Source organism: Bos taurus, chromosome 10 (genome assembly GCF_002263795.3).
Source record: "Bos taurus isolate L1 Dominette 01449 registration number 42190680 breed Hereford chromosome 10, ARS-UCD2.0, whole genome shotgun sequence".
Lineage (NCBI taxonomy): Eukaryota > Metazoa > Chordata > Mammalia > Artiodactyla > Bovidae > Bos > Bos taurus.
Genome location: NC_037337.1, coordinates 69,421,978 through 69,437,136, shown reverse-complemented (window position 1 = coordinate 69,437,136; position 15,159 = coordinate 69,421,978).

Here is a 15,159-nt window from a genome sequence, read left to right as displayed (position 1 = left end):
CGGGGGCAACTAAAAAGGAAATGTGTGGTTTTCACACGATGACTTTTTAACTCTGCAGAAGGTACTTTGTAATTTAAAATGCCATTAGGAAATAGAAGGCAGTAAAATGTACATTCTGGGTCTATTAGTCCATAATTCTGTGGGGCTTGCTTAAAGCTGTCTAAAACTTCCCTTATAATTCGTGGGCGTTGAATAGGTTTATCTGAGAGTAAGAAAATGGAAGTCTGGGATTGCTCCCTTTTATCTTCTCTCTGAGTTGTGCATTTAAGCAGTTTACACTGAGCATACAGGGGAAAACAGATTGGTCTAATTAAGTCATATTTCACTGGGTGGATATCTATTTATATTTCCAAATATGCAGGCTTTTTAGAGAAGCACTTATGAAGTGAGGTAGGCAAGAACCTTTTTTCTAGAAGTACATTTTAAAGAATTAATAGAATATTCCTTTAAAGAACTCATCTGCATGTATCTCAGTTTAAATTTCTTGAGATGGCTGGTGTTTTTGTTTAACAGGTGAGGTGTCCTTACGTCAAGTTTTGTTCTTCCGGGATTCTTGGTTTTGGATAGTATACACTGCACGTTTTTCACTCTCCTGCGGATTGTATCACTCTGTCCCACAGCCCTTCTCCAAACAAAACACCCACAAAATGCACCCTCCCAGCCTTGAATCTGGTTCAATTTTATTGCATATTTTCTGAGGACACCTTTAGCTCATCGTGGTGGTAAGAATTTTTTTTAATTAAAAAAAATTTTTTTTAAACTATTAAGAGGCAATGGCACTTAGGTGCATAGAAAGCAGTTATTTCAAGATGCACAACTCTTAAGATAAGGGGGGAAGGAAGTGTCCTTTGAGCTTCTCCTTGGAATTAGAGAACTTAGCTCTGGCTCTTTATTTTCATATTTTTTTGGGGTCAAATGTCTCTCTCTTGGCGAGAAACAAACCATGGATCAAGGACTCAATTGTGTTGTCTTCATTTAAAGAAAATCATTTTAGTTTGCATGGGTTATGTTTCCATGGAAAATTTTGTGTGGAATTAACAACATGACAAGGAAGAAAGAGTAAAATAAAACTGTTGTAAAAATGTTAACTAGAGATATCATTCTTCAATTATTTTCTTCACTTATCCTAATGATACTTTTAAAAAGCCATTCTTTGCTATTTGAGTAATTATAATTTTTTTTAAATTTATAATATCCATGTTGTTCTATGCCATTTACTTGTTAGAAATGTCAGTGCCTACAAAAAACTGGCTATATACATGGCTGCTTATGATTTAAGACAGTCTTAACTCACTAATACTATTGGTAATTTTCTAAAGACACGGTTTCATGAAACTTGTGATATATTGTCATCAAATCATTGACTATTTAATTATTCATAGAAATTTCCTCATCTTCTACCAGCTTAGGGCACACAATCCTGGATCTTCTTGTGTGCACACACACTCACACCCTCACAGATTGGAAACTTAGATGTCCTTTCAAAGGACCAACCCTAGATACACGACTCTTGGCCATCTGGACAATAAGAGAAGGATGTTCACATCTAAAAAGTTCAAATGTGATGTCAAGCAAACAGAATATCCACTGCCGGGTAACCTAAAAGTGAATTCAAGCGTTTTTTTTTTAAGCACTTGAGAGCAAAGGCATCGAGGTGTGAAGGACTCTGAGTAAAGCAACATTTGGGTTACTCTGGATTCTGGAATAGCTCGAGCAGTGGGCAGGGAAAGAAAGAGTGTGACCCATAGTTAAATCTCAGCACTGGACAGAGAGTTCACAAAGGTAATGAAGGGAAGGGAAAGGAAAGTGATGACAAGCTTTCTAGTTTAAGTTTTGTGAACACCAAAAACAGAGAAACAACCTGCCTTTTAAAAAAAAGTACTTTGTGATTAATCAAAATATATTCATTGTTAATATTAACAAAGTCTTTAATATTTTTAGCTCATCAGTGTATCACTAGTGTTAGCACGTTATTCAGAAGAACCTACTTGACCTTTCTGTGACATACTAATAATGTCCCTTCTAAAGTTTAACATCCTCAATGTTATTGAGCCATTTAATATAACATGTCATCAAGTCAGCACCACACATTCATTAAATACCATTAACTAAATAATTTGGGATTACTATGATGATGTAGTCTTCCAAAGACATAAATAAGATTCTCCAAAATACGAGTATGTTGAATACAACTCTAGCCTAACAAATCTCATGCCTCCTATTAAAGAGGCCCAAAGAGCCTTAGCATTTTAAACTTACAATAATGCCACACTTCCCATTTTAAAAATATTTGTTCATTTTAATAAATATACATATATATATAATTAGAATATTTTAATTGCTTTTGAAGCTAGACCCAATATAAATTATCTTTCATTTTTCTAAATGGATCATTTACTCAATGAACATAGAGCTTATTATCAAGTGAAGTGAGTCAGAAAGAGAAAGACAGATTGTATATTAATGTATATATATGGAATCTAGAAGTATGGTACTGATGAAGCTATCTGCAGGGTGGCAATGGAGATGCAGACATAGAGAACAGACTTGTGGGTACAGGGCAGGAAGGAGAGGGTGGGATGAGTTGAGAGAGTAGCACTAAAACATATATATAACCATATGTAACATTAGATAGCCAATGGAAATTTGCTGTATGATGCGGGGAGCTCAAATCCAGTGCTGCAACAGCATAGAGAGGTGGGATGGGGTGGGAGGTGGGAGGGCGGTTCAAGAGGGAGGGGACATATGTATACCTATGGTTGATTCATATTGATATATGGCAGAAACCAATGCAGTATGTAAAGCAATTATCCTCCAATTAAAAATCAATAAAATTTTTTTAAAGTTAAAAAATACTTTATGTCATTAAATCACCTGGCTTTTTGGACACTGTATATGTACATCACTATCAAAAGGAGACCCTCCACTCTTACAGGTAGAAATTGTTATGACAAAGATAAGCAAGTGCAAATTTTCTATGATATAATGAAAACATAGCTCTATGTTTTCCTTATCAGACACAGCTCTAAAGGCAGGTGTGATTTGTTGTTGCTCCTTTGCTTAGTCGTATCTGACTCTTTGCGACCCCGTTAACTGCAGCATGCCAGGCCTTCCAGGTGTTATAGCTAATGTTAAAAAAAAAGAAGATAATATCATGAGCCATTTGTATCTAATACATTCTTGTACATTTTACTTATTGATCTAGAATCTGGAAAAAGAAGCTATTTCATTTCAATGGCTAATATTTGCTAAGTCCTAACCAAGGTCTGGGCACTTCCTGAGAGCTTACAATAAACCTTGTAACTCTATGAAATGCTATTATTATTGTACCCTTTTTATGGATGAGGAAACTGAGATTCAAGGAAGTCAAATAACATGCTCCTGGTTAAATAGCTGATAAACAGTGAAGCTGTATTCCAAAGCAGGTAATCTGACTCAAGTTTGTCTTAATCACACTACACTAGCCTTCCACATATTCAATAGAATTGAACATATCAAGTTACCCCTCAGCTTACAGGGTTATTCCAGTGAGAAACATCTGCCCAGGGAAACAGAGGAAGGTATAGATGGAGTCAACAAGACTAGCAATAGACAGCAATTCTCATGAGACTCCAAATTCCTGTTCAGGAGTTTCATCTAGACCTGTGGATGCACAGGGTGGGAGACTCTGGAGAGGAGTGAATAGCTCACTAAAGTCTAATCTTTTTATTTTACAAATTAGGGAACTGAGGCCCAGACAGGTGAAACGGCTTTACACTGTCAGAGACAAAACAAGAACAAGAACGCCCAGTTTTCCCAAGTCCCAAACTAGAGCTCTTCCCAGTGTCCAGAGTCAATAAGTCAGAGTTCTTAGGGAAAGAGCAAAATAGGCAGAAAGATATGTATGAAGATGATGCCTGCTTCTGCTGGTAGGCATAAAAATCACTGAAATGTCTAGAGATGTAAAAGGAAGTGATTGTAGGACTGAACTGCCTAGCAGTTGATATGAACACTAGAGGGAAAAGAAGACTTCAGATTCAATTTTAAGGCAATGGTGAAATTGGGAAGGAAGACAAGGACAGAAAATAAAATTTTAAATATTAAAAAAGTTGCTTTTTAAAAAATGTTTTCTTTTTACTTATTTATTTGGCTGCATCAGGTCTTTGTTGCAGCATGCAGGCTCTTCGTTGCATTGCACAGGTGGGATCTTCGTTTTCCCTGACCAGGGATCAGACCTGCGTCCCCTGCATTGGAAGGCAGAGTCTTAACCACTGAACCACCAGAGAAGTCCCAACATACTTGCTTTTAATTGGAAACTGAATCCCCAAGTAGAGATGCCCTGTTGCCATTAAAAATCAGGAAACAGAAAGGGAGAAAAGATCTGGACCAGAAATGTAGAGCTGAAGGTCAGTGGGACACAAAAACAGGCATTAGGAAACCCAGTTCATCTTCACACACATACACATCCAGGTCTTCACCCCTTTATCTTTTTTTTTTTTATTCTTGTTGAAAGATATCTTTTAGGGATGGGAAAATATCACCTTTGTTCTCAGTGAGGTTCACACTCACAGGAGTAAATTTGGTCTGGAAAAATCTTCATAACCCTCCCACTGGAATGGGTGAAGAAATGGTACACTGCATGACAAAGCAGAAGGCAGAGCTCTGGAGAGGAGTCAGACATTTTGTTTTTCCCTTTTATAAGTTCTCATTGCCATTTCTCAAGGTCATATTTTGGGGTTAATGAGTGTTGCAGGATATTTATTTAAGCAGTGTTCTGGACTGGCATTCACAGAACCTTTAACTCTAAATCTGCTGCCACTAAATTAGATCTTGTTCAAATAAAGAAGGTTAATTACTGTACACATTTGTTCCCCATGTTGTCTGTTTTAATTATTACAAAGCTTATCAAGACAAACAACTGTGTGGCAATTTTTGCAAAATATATACCTGAGTTATAAAATGGTTAGATCAGGCCTGTGTCTATGACTTCCTGTCCCAACCATTGCCACATTAGTTTAGTGACAAAAGTTAGTGTTTGCAGAGGAGGAAAGTGGTTTGGTCACCAAAGAAGGAGTTCTGTTTTCACTATGGGGAGAATGTAGTCTTAATTAGGTAAACAAAGGGGTTTTTCATTACACAGTAAACACATTTCACAAAAAGAGTCATTTAAGTTTCTTTTTAAAGAAACTGGAAAATATTAAGAAAGTTAATTGGAGGGCACTCAAATGACAATTAACAAACAGGCACAATTATCTTCTGACTAGTGTGTGGCTTAGGGATGTTTTTATCGTTTACTGATGGCAATGTTTTAAAATGTGGGAATGCCAACACAAGTAGAGGCAAGCACGATATTAAGTGACACATTTCTCTATTTATATTTAAATAACCATCTGCACGAAATTATGCACAAATCATGGAATAATTCCTAGCAGAAATTACTATTTAGAAAATTAAAAATATCTGAGACATGGTGTGCTTTTCATATTAAATTGCCCATTTCCAGAACATCACATATATTTGCACAATGTAAAGATGCTGCCATGCGGGCCAATACAAATTGCTCACAATGTTAATGAAGATGGATGGGGAAAGCTGAAAACATTCATTTACACACAAGGGAGGAAAAGAGAGCAGCAGTGTTCACAATCTCTACCTTAATTTTTTTTGCCTTGATAATATCCAACCGAATGATGGTAACTTTAATAATAGAGTTCTTGGAAAGGTTTTGTGATAAATTTTCATTTTCAGAGTTGAATATGGCCTGTTTTTTCCCATTTAGAGTGAAAATTGTGTGTGTGAAGTTTGGAGGCTTACTGCTAAGCTAGGAAAAGGAATCTAGCCTTGTGAAGAATGATGAACAGGGTAGACTGACTACACAATTTAAATAACCTTAAAAATTGAAAAGAAAAAAAAAATTGCTTCCTCATCTTGAAATGACTTTCCAACTGAAAAAGGGTCCAGCCTCCACACCCCCCAACCCAGACAAACAATCCCCTCTTCTCAAAGCTCCTTGGACAAGGGGCACCTATGGTTGAGTCTATGAAGAGTGGGACACACTCTAAGACAGGGAATCTATTCTAGGACTGCAGCACCAGGACCTACTCAGCCCACCGCCTTTGCCTAAACAGTAAGAGGCTGGGGAATGGCCATCCATGGAGTATCAGGAGGAGTGGGGTGCCCTTTACCAATGAGCAAAGAAAAGTGAGTTGGGGAGGGTTTGAGTCTCCCCATGACTCCATCTCCACCATCCTCGCCAGTTCTCAGACCATCAGATATCTGACTTCCCCAGTCATCCAGAACTCCTTGACATTCCTGGTCCACTGCTGGACAGTCATTTGCTTTGGAGGTAGTATTTGCACTTTGCAACATATCTCAGGAGGGCGGGTAATAAATAAAGGCAGAGAGCCACTCAATCAAACATATTAAAAGGCTACCATTCCTCAGGCTCCAGGATAATTCTTTCTTCTTGAGTTCTCCTATTCAAGAACCCGTTTTGCTAATTTATTTATTCATTTGTTCAATAAATATTTATTGAGGTCGGTCCTATGCTAAATGGACTTCCCTGGTAGCTCACACAATAAAGAATCTGCCTACAATGCGGAGACATGGGTTCGATTCCTATGATGAGAAGATCCCTGGAGAAAGGAATGGCAATCCACTTCAGTATCCTTGCCTGGAGAATTCCATGGGCATAGGAGCCCAGCGGGCTACACCCCATGGTGTTGCAAAGAGTCAGACGTGACTGAGTGACTAATTCAATTCAGTTCAGTTGCTCACTGTGTCTGACTCTTTGCAACCCCATGGACTGCAGCATGTCAGGCTTCCCTGTCCATCACCAACTCCCAGAGCTTGCTCAAACTCATGTCCATTGAGTCAGTGATGCCATCCAATCATCTCATCCTCTGTCGTCCCCTTCTCCTCCCACCTTCAATCTTTCCCAGCATCAGGGTCTCTTCTTATGAGTCAGTTCTTTGTCTCAGGTGCCAAAGTATTGGAGCTTCAGCATTAGTCCTTCCAATGAATATTCAGGACTGATTTCCTTTAGGATGGACTGGTTGGATCTCCTTGCAGTCCAAGAGACTCTCAGAGTCTTCTCCAACACCACAGTTCAAAAGCATCACTTCTTAGCACTCAGCTTTCTTTATAGTCCAACTCTCACATCCATACATGACTACTGGAAAAACTATAGCTTTGACTAGATGGACCTTTGTCAGCCAAAATGATGTCTCTGCTTTTTAATATGCTGTCTAGATTGGTCATAGCTTATCTTCCAAGGAGCAAGCGTCTTTTAATTTCATGGTTGCAGTCACCATCTGCAGTGATTTTGGAGCTCCCCAAAATAAAGTCTATCACTGTTTTCATTGTTTCCCCATCTATTTGCCATGAAACGATGGGACCAGATGTCATGATCTTAGTTTTTGAATGTTGAGTTTTAAGCCAACTTTTTCACTCTCCTTTTTCACTTCCATCAAGAGGCCCTTTAGTTTTTCTTTGCTTTCTGCCATAAGGGTGGTATCATCTGCATATCCGAGCTTATTTATATTTCTCCCGGCAATCTTGATTCCAGCTTGTGCTTCATCCAGCCTGGAATTTCAAATGATGTACTCTGCATATAAGTTAAATAAGCACGGTGAGAATATACAGCCTTGATGTACTCCTTTCCCAATTTGGAACCATTCTGTTTTCCATGTCCAGTTCTAACTGTTGCTTCCTGACCTGCATACAGATTTCTCAGAAGGTAAGTCAGGTGGTCTGGTATTCCCATCTCTTGAAGAATTTTCCACAGTTTGTTTTGATCTACACAGTCAAAGGCTTTGGTGTCATCGATAAAGCAGAAGTAGATGTTTTTCTGTTATTCTTTTGCTTTTTCTATGATCCAACAGATATTGACAATTTGATCTCTGGTTTCTCTGCCTTCTCTAGCTTCCAGCTTGAACATCTGGAACTTCACAGTTCACATACTATTGAAGCCTGGTTGGAGAATTCTGAGCATTACTTTGCTAGTGTGTGGGATGAGTGCAATTGTGTGGTAGCTTGAACATTCTTTGGCATTGCCTTTCTTTGGGATTGGAATGAAAGCTGACCTTTTCCAGTCCTGTAGCCACTGCCAAGTTTTCCAAATTTGCTGGCATATTGAGCGAAGCACATTCACAGCATCATCTATTTGATATGAAATAGTTCAACTGGAATTCCATCCCCTCCAGTAGTTTTGTTTGTAGTGATGCTTCCTAAGACCCACTTGGGCTTTGCACTCCAGGATGTCTGGCTCTAGATGAGTTATCACACCATCATGGTTATTTGGATTATTAAAATCTTTTTTGTACAGTTCTTCTGTAATATCTTCTTAATATCTTCTGTAGTACCTCTTCTAAATATCTTCTGCTTCTGTTAGGTCCATACTGTTTCTGCCCTTTATTGTGCCCATCTTTGCATGAAATGTTCCCTTGGTATCTCTAATTTTCTTGAAGAGATCTCTAGTCTTTCCCACTCTACTGTTTTCCTCTATTCCTTTGCATTGAAATAGTGACTAACACTATACTCCTTAGAAGGAAAGTTATGACCAACCTAGATAGCATATTCAAAAGCAGAGACATGACTTTGTCAACAAATGTCCATCTAGTCAAGGCTATGGTTTTTCCAGTGGTCATGTATGGATGTGAGAGTTGGACTATAAAGAAAGCTGAGCATAGAAGAATTGATGCTTTTGAACTGTGGTGTTGGAGAAGACGCTTGAGAGTCCCTTGGACTGCAAGGAGATCAAACCAGTCCATCCTAAAGGAGATCAGTCCTGGGTGTCCATTGGAAGGACTGATGTTGAAGCTGAAATTACAATATTTTGGCCACTGATGCGAAGAGCTGACTCATTTGAAAAGACCCTGATGCTGGAAAAGATTGAGGGCAGGAGGAGAAGGGGATGACAGAGGATGAGATGGTTGGATGGCACCACCAACTCAATGGACATGGGTTTGGATGGACGCCAGGAGTTGGTGATGGACAGGGAGGCCTGGCATGCTGTGGTTCATGGGTTCACAAAGAGTCAGACATGACTGAACGACTAAACTGAACTGGACTATGCTAAATACTGGGCATACCACTGTGGACACGAGAAGTGTAATCCCAGCCATCCCAAAGATGATGGACCAATGAGCAACACATGGCATCAAAGGTGAGCAAAGGGAGTTGGAACTCAGACTAAAGAGTACTCCTGTAGGAGATTTCTGTATTGTTTATAGTGTTGGTTGAAGTCTTGTAAGTAGTTAAAATTGTGCAGGGAGAGTGGATAAAATCCATACAGGACTTTAGTGTAGAGACAGAACCCTGGACAACACCAGTGTTTAATGGGTGACTTCTGAGAAGAAGCAGCTTCATCTTAGAATTGGAGTCTGCAGGGACTGAAGACAACTATAATCATGAAGATAATGTGATTTCAGCCATCAGACTTGTGTCATAGACATCCACAAACTTACCTCCATAGTGTTATCTGGATAACAGCACAGATCTTAGAATGTTAAATATTTTCCAAAAATTGAAAAAGATGAAATATGGAAACGTTATAGCCACATTTCCCAGATTTATAAACTTCTTTAACAGTTAGGACTATGCTTGCTCTCGGTGCCCCTAATCTCTAGCCACACCAAGATGCTTATTTAGTTTTCAAATCCTATCCTGTTTCTCTGGGTTTTTGCATGTGTTGTCATTATTGTTATCCTGAGATGTTCCTCTCCTCATCACACCTTTTGTCCTGAAGATCCCTACCCTCAATTTGCTCCCCCCGCTTCAACACCCATCTAAACCACCCTCTCCTTTGTGCAGGCTTTGTCCTTAACACCCAGCCTGCCCACTCTCGGGTGACTTAGGTGCCTCTCCTCTGGGCTTCCCCTCTGTCCCAAAGCAGCTTAACACTCTAGGTAGACATAATTGATGTTTCTGGTCTGTTTGCCCTCTGAGACTTGGATAGGAAAAATATATCCTGCCATGCCCACCAGCACTTAGTGTGTATAAAATACAATGTCTGACATAGAGTAGCATTTGCTAAATATTGTTAAGATGTGAAAGGAATCTATCACTCTCTCACCTTCCTCTTTCTGCCTCTTAATTTGTATACCTTTTAATATAATAGATTGAGAAAGGAGTTTCAAATTTTCCTACTAGCTACATCAACTTCTCCACTTACAGCCTTCCTCCTTACTCCCTTTGTTTACAAGGCCAATCTCAGTTGGTCAGAATACCACCCTCCTAATGCAACCCCATTCTATTCAGCAATGCTGAACAGCATGCATGAGAGAGTCTGAATATCACGTGTGTGATGTTTCAGGGGGATGTGGTAGGTTCAGGGAAACAATTGGTGTTTGTTGTTTGCAAAGTAGGAGATTTGAGCTCACATTTAAAAGATCACTACGTGAAAAAGCCCCTGAAGTGGAGCCCGGATCCCTTGGGGAATCTCTTTAATCCTGGAATCATATGAAGATCTTGAGGGAAAGAATACTCTCCTTTGTTATTGTTTGTAAGTCGTGGGTGGGCAATGGGGGTGGTGGAGAGAGCAAGAGGATGGAGAAGCAGCAAGTTGTTGGCTCTTTCTTGTAGCATAATTGACAAATATAGAAGCACTAGCTGGGAAGATTATACACAAGGATGTATCTACGGATTAAAGCACCCCAGAATACTTTCAAAGTGAAGTTAGATACTTCAAGAGTAGAATTAACCACTTGTGGTGAATATGCTCTGATGAGACTTGTGGAATCATTTCTGTCTTTGAAGAGGTCCGTTTATGTACATCCTGCTCTTCTCTCCAAGCATAACAGATGAAACTTGAAGTCAGGACATCCCTGCTCTTACCCAAAGGATGTGACCCACAGGACACCAAGTGGGGTCCTTGAGAAAGAAAGCCAGTGTGGGCAAACACCACTTTCCAGTTTTTACCGAAGCTTGATCCTGCAAGAAATAAAAATGAGTGGTTTATCTTCATGATCACGTGGGTCCTCCGTGGCCAGTCAGAGAGTGAGGTTAGCAAGACAAACCTAATCAGCATATCACAGGATGGTGGGAGGGAGATGCATTTTAAGTAGAAATGGGGCTGCAGAAAGGAGGCAACTCTGGCCTGGACCAGTTTCACAGCCTCTGGAGACAAAATGGCTTGAGGCTTAGTCATTGTTTAAAAGTCATTCCTCAAATTCCTTGTTTACTGTCAGCACAGTGAGTTGTGGACTCTGTGACTTTAGCTGTTAATGGGACTAAACACTTCTGCCAACAGATTAAGCCTTGCTGAAACATTAAGAAAACTGGCCCAAACAGAGTTGGGATGGACTGTTGTTTAGTGTTTGTTTCTTTTTTTTTTTGGTGGGGGTGGGACGGGGAGGGTGCGGGCAGGGAGGGTGACTGTCCCAAGACAATGGTTTTTTGATACCTGTGAAACAGTAGCGATTGGTGAGAGCCACTGGGTAGATTTTCTACTATGGGAAAGCGATTGTTAAAAAAAAAAGCAAACATTTAATTTCAATCATTTGGACTGACTACACAGAATATAAATGAGACAAAGACTAAAACTGACAAATACTTTGAGGCCCACCAAAAGTCTTAAAAAGGGTTTTTGGTTTTTGTTTTTTTTTTTTTTTTTTTGAGTTATAATCAATTTCTAAGAGAAATTTTTAAAAGTCACTATTTTCTTTCATTGTAAAAGGATCCTCCAGGCAGCTGGATGATATTGAAGGTGGGAAAACTTTTCTTTGTTACACTTGAACCTTTTAAGATTTGTCAAACCTATTTCTTCTTGTGGAGAAGAGGAGCGGCGCTTGCACGCTAAATGTATTAAACTTCAAAAATAGTTTTTCAAGTCTTTCAGACACCATAACCCCCTTCATGTAAATTCATATCTTTACTTGACATGTCTTCTTAAGCAAGGATTTTTTTAGGTGGCTTTTATAAATCTTCTTCCAAGAAAGAAGCGAGAACAATTAAATGTTCCATTTTGATTCCAGGTCTTAAACTTACAGTTGGGAAAGGACTTTATATTCAGAATTAGAACATTGTCCCACTCTTGCTGTAATCAGAAAAATATATATATCAAAATCTTTCAAATGAAGACTTCAAAGGTCGAAATTGAATTCAAAAATGATTTTGAGTTTGGAAATTAAAAGTTCATATTCTATTACAATAACTTTTTGTGTACACACATCATGAAAATACACTATTTACATTTGTGTTTGAGGAAGAAGTAGACCGGATAATGAATGATTACATTGTTCATCTCGCTAACATTTCCTTACATTTTCTTCCATGGCCAAGTTGCTTATTCCATATTTATTATCATGAGTAACACATTTCTCTTTGCTAGTAACTTTTTCAATAGTCATTAAAAGAGAGAAAATAAGGATGGCAGGGAGGTTGGGAGGGAAAGAGAGGGGAGGAAAAAGGAAGAGAAAAGAGAAGAAAGAAAAGGAATATTCAGTGCTCCCTCTAAATGCTCATATTCAGAGAGGTGCTACGATTTCTATGATTCCGTGTCTTTGGAAACTTCAAACTTGACTTTGATTAACCATGCTAATAACCCGGGTGCTTCTTTTTAGTTTTACTCCTAATGTCACTTACTAGAGCTGTAAAGACACGCTCATAATATGTGCCTTTCATCTGAATCAAGAAGGCAACGCTAAGCAAAAAAAAAAGTATTTAGCAGTGCATATAGGATTGAAGCGATGATAATCAGGGACCCTGGTAATTGAAGCTTTTGGGGAGGGGAAGAGAACCTTTCTTCTGGATCCTTCAGTCTGTTTAATAGGATAAAATTAGCTTGAGTGGTTTGGTGTTTGAAGAGGATATGATGTAATTGGAAGTGCCTCCTGGGTTTGCTGCTGGACAAAGCAATCAGGTAGAGACAGGGGAGGGCATGGGAAGCTCTGAAGTAACGGAGCTCGGCTTCCGCCATCCTAATTAGCCTAAATTAGCTATGCCAGTTTTCTGCTTGCTTTGGGCTTTCCCTGCTAATGCTTCTTTCAGGGCTGAGAGAAAAGAAGTATGAAATGCCCACTAACTTCCTATCTAACAGACTAATGACTGAATCTAAAACTGGAGGGTCAGGCTTTGTTGTTAAGACCTTAACAAGTGAGCCCCTTTCAGGGAATACAAAAGGCCGGTGGGCACAAACTGTAGGGAGTGGTGGACACTGTCGTTTGTCCTGTGTGGCGAGGAAGTTTACAAAGCATCTGCAAGAAATTGATTATTTCGAGAATTTTCTACATGTCACTTAGAGGTCTCACCTGAGAGCACGCACATTGACTCTTTAACTTGAGGTGAACTAGGCAGGCCTTCACACAGCAGACTCGTTTCTTCTCAGATTGAATTTCAAAGTCCAAATGCCAGGAGCATTTCTGTGTGTGTGCATGCAAGCTACTGCCAGTTAAAAATTTTCCCTTTTGACCCCAATTAATCAACTTTCTGCAAAGAGCTTTGCAGGACATTCAAAGTAGTTTGTACAGAAATAAATTGAAGTCAGTATTTGGGTAGAAATAAACAATATCTTGATATCAAAGCCACAAATTTTAATTTTGCCAATGAATAAAATGAAACATAATGGTATATATGATGAAAAAACCAATAGGACCTAAACACACATTTCTCCAAATAAGACATACAGATGGCTAACAAATACATGAAAAGATGTTCAACATCGCTCATTATTAGAGAAATGCAAACCAAAACTACAATGAGTATCACCTCACACCAATCAGAATGGCCATCATCAAAAAGTCTACAAACAATAAATGCTGGAGAGGGTGTGGAGAAAAGGGAACGCTCTTGTACTGTTGGTGGGAATGTAAATTGATATAACCACTATGGAAGACGGTATGGAGATTTCTTAAAAATCTAGGAATAAAACCACCATATGACCCAGCAATCCCACTCCTAGGCATATACCCTGAGGAAGACAAAATTGAAAAAGATACCTGTATCTCAATGTTCATTGCAGCACTATTTACAATAGCTGCAACATGGAAGCAACCTAGATGTCCATCGACAGATGAATGGATAATGAAGTTTTGGTACATATACACAATGGAATATTACTCAGCCATAAAAAGGAATGCATTTGGGTCAGTTCTAATGAAATGGATGAACCTAGAACCTATTATACCAAGTGAAGTGAGTCAGAAAGAGAAAGAGAAATATTGTATTCTAACACACATATACGGAATCTAGAAAATCTAGAATGTCTATTCTCTATGTCTTATTGGACATGGGGAGAGGGGAGGAGAGGGTGAGATGTATGGAAAGAGTAACATGTAAACTTATATTACCATATGTAAAATAGGCAGCCATCAGGAATTTGCTGTACAATTCAGGAAACTCAAACAGGGGCTCTGTATCAACCTAGAGGGGTGGGATGGGGAGGGAGATGGGAGGGAGGATCAAAAGGGAGTGGATATATGTATACCTATGGCTGATTCATGTTGAGGTTTGACAGAAAACAACAAAATTCTGTAAAGCAATTTAATTCAGTTCAGTTCAGTTCAGTCGCTCAGTCGTGTCTGACTCTTTTCGACCCCATGAATTGCAGCACGCCAGGCCTCCCTGTCCATCACCAACTCCCAGAGTTCACTCAGACTCACATCCATTGAGTCAGTGATGCCATCCAGCCATCTCATCCTCTGTCGTCCCCTTCTCCTCCTGCCCCCAATCCCTCCTAGCATCAGAGTCTTTTCCAATGAGTCAACTCTTCCCATGAGGTGGCCAAAGTACTGGAGTTTCAGCTTTAGCATCATTCCTTCCAAAGAAATCCCAGGGCTGATCTCCTTTAGAATGGACTGGTTGGATCTCCTTGCAGTCCAAGGGACTCTCAAGAGTCTTCTTCAACACCACAGTTCAAAAGCATCAATTCTTCGGGGCTCAGCTTTCTTCACAGTCCAACTCTCACATCCATACATGACCACTGGAAAAACCATAGCCTTGACTAGATGGACCTTTGTTGGCAAAGCAATTATCCTTCAGTAAAAAAATAAATTAAAAAGAAATGACTGCTACTCAACATTGCGTGTCCGATTCTTTGCGACCCCATGGACTGTAGCCTGCCAGGCTCTTATGTCCATGAGATTCTCCAGGCAAGAATAGTGGAGTGGGTTGCCATTTCCTTCTCCAGGGGATCTTCCTAAACCAGGGATCGAACCCGAGTCTCCTGCATGGCAGGCAGAT